Below are 2,881 nucleotides of genomic sequence, written 5' to 3' on the forward strand. Positions count from 1 at the left end.
TCTATCACTAAGTCATGTCTTTAATCATTTCTTCTTTGAGTGTAGCTAGGAAAGTAATGACAATAGGCTTGTAGAACTACAAAAAATAATGATCTTTTTCAATCTATAGCTTGATTTTTGCTTATTTGAAGGATATTTTTCACAAAAAAATTCTACACTCAATATGTCCCAATATTCATGTAATTCTCCGTCGGTGATACCGTTTCGGGAATTGTTTTCGCCCAAAATGGAGCAACAGGGAGCCTGGGTCCTTTACTCTAAGCGTTTGGAGCGATAGGTAAAGGTGTGAAAGAGATCCAAGAACTCAAAGTGGGCGACATTGAGTCAAGGGGGTGAAGATAAGGGTGGCTTGGAAGTTTTGAAGGCAATGCCTGCCACCACATCTACACGGAACTCATGGTGGAGTGCGTGAAAGCTTGGGTGTTTTATTTTAAGGCACAAAGGGGGCCATGGGGATAGTGGCCAAATCCTAAAGGAGATATGTTGGGGGAGTCATCATCGTTCTACTGCATCGTCCACTCAGGAACACTATTGGAATATGCAATGTAGCTTGCTTGGACAAAGCTTATAGCCATGGTGGACTCCCTTTATGTGTATACTATTTTAGGTGAAGGCAAAGCTACATTAAGGGGAGCAGCTGAGCAAGCAGCGTACAACCGTTAAACCGCTTGGTGGAAGGAAGGGAGGGAGAGAGGGGGACACAGACAGAGAGAGTCGCAGCATCAAGGGAGGAAGGTGTTGGGAGAGAGAGAGAGAGAGAGAGAGAGAGAGAGAGAAACAGCAGCAGCTCGGACGGACGGAGAGAGAGAGAGAGAGAGAGAGAGATAATGAGTTTGCATGAGTTCGACAAGGAGGTTGTATTCAGACTTAGAGCCAGGATGCTGCTCACGTCGACGGGCAGAAATATAGACAGCGCAGCGCCGTACGTGCGGGACGCAGGGATCGATCCGAGCGGACACGACCGGGTAACGACCTGCCCTACCAGTCTCACCACACCTCCTTCGACCGCAAGATCGTGCTGATTACCGCCGCCTTCCTGGCGCTGTTGTTGGCGCTCCTCCTGCTGCACTGCCTGCTACGCTGCCTCCTGCGCCGCCTGCGCCACCTCCACCCCTCCGACCCAACGTCGGCGCACCCTCACCCAATGAAGAAACGCCACATCCGATCCCTCCCTTCCTCCACCTTCCACCCACTCATCTCCCCCCACGTGGCGGAGCCGGTCCCCCCGCATTGCCCTATCTGCCTAGTCGACTTCGCCGACGGCGACCTCATCCGCTTGCTGCCTCCCTGCTACCATGGCTTCCACGCGTCCTGCCTCGATTTGTGGCTGCTGCGCCAGGCCACCTGCCCTACCTGCCGAGCCGACGTCCTGCAGATGAAGGGCGCCGCCCCATCGAGCTCATCCCTTGAGCTGCACCTCCTCATCAACCCGCCCGCTAATGCTCATCAGCTCTGCTCCCCCGCCCACTCTCGACTCAGAGACTGGTGAGCCAAAGCATCAATTTTGCATTAGCACTCCATAAGTCATATTTATTACTTACCACACGAACCCAAAATTTTGGTTTCTCGTTCCTTACGGCTCACATGAAGTTCTTACCACTTTTTCTCATGTGAGGAAAAGTACTCCTTAAAGTTATCCACACTAGTATCCACACTAAGGGATAGGTATGTAAAGATGAGCAAGTTATCCACACCAAGGTACATGTATGTAAAGGAGAGCTTCCTATGTAGTCCATTCATTACAAAATATTTTGTAATCGCGACAAACTCGTGTGATTTCTCTCTATTGGGAGATGATCTCGATTTTTTTGCATAGAAAAAGATGTTCGAAGAAACCTTTGGAACTACCTTATGGACAAAAGTAAAATGGCGCTGTGAGAAATTATGTGTGTTAGCCTTGAGCCAATTAGTTATTCAAAACATCTAGTTGAGAGGAGCAATCTAGGAGTGAGACTTGTGAGATTGCATAGTAAACATCTTTCTCGTATTGTATACGTAAATAAGGCAACCAACAGCTTGTTGATAGAGTGTGACATCAAAGTAGTCTTTAGCATCATGTGAAGACTAAACTTCAAACATAAATAAGGCAACCGATAGCTTACTAACAAAGTGTGACATGAAAGTAATCTTTAGTGCATCCTAAAGACTAAACTTTAGACATTTCACAATCTTTAGAGTGTGACCAGAGGGATTTACTAATATTTGGGAGGGACTTGCATGCACACTGTTAAGAAAACACCCCTATATACGGTCCTTTATATAGTGATTGAGCCCCTATCTATAGAAATTGAAGCACTAAGATAACCCCCTTCGTACAATTTATGAAGTATTAACATACCCCCCTACCTTATATGTACCATCAGCACTAGTTTGGTACCAAAATAGGACACTTAAGTGTCTTTTTTTAACAAATTTAAATTAAGTGCTACTTGCATTAGAAACCCTCTTGATATGCTTGAATATGTTAGGTAGAGGGTCTTTTAAAAATATAACCTTGAATTTTAGAATCTACCATGATCAAGAACTATACTCTTCAAGTTGACCCTCGTAAGTCTGCAATTGATGTTTTTAAGAAATCGACTTTATCAACTCAAGAAAAAATGAAGTGACCTTGTAGAAGTTTTCACATGACTTTTCAACAATTGTGCTATAGATAACTGAAAGTTTCATGTGCAAAAAAAATCACTTTAGAGTATATAAAATAATAGAAAGTTCTACGTGTTTGATATTGCCATTTCAAGCATATCGTTCTATATACAAAGAAAAATATATTTTTGATGTATTTGTGAGTTTTAGAAAGTGATACATTGCTTACCCTCTCCATTGAGGACTCAAGGTGGCAAGTAGAAGGGCTTTGATATGCAACATTTATTGTATCATT

General features: G+C 44.2%; 1 pseudogene; it reads left to right on the forward strand.

Moving 5' to 3' along the window:
• Positions 1 to 573: 573 nt before the first annotated feature.
• On the forward strand, positions 574 to 1,835 carry LOC147450992 (uncharacterized; annotated as a pseudogene).
• The last annotated feature ends 1,046 nt before the right edge of the window (positions 1,836 to 2,881 follow it).

The sequence above is a fragment of the Adiantum capillus-veneris genome, chromosome 9, assembly GCF_014529385.1.
Source record: "Adiantum capillus-veneris isolate H3 chromosome 9, ASM1452938v2, whole genome shotgun sequence".
NCBI lineage: Eukaryota > Viridiplantae > Streptophyta > Polypodiopsida > Polypodiales > Pteridaceae > Adiantum > Adiantum capillus-veneris.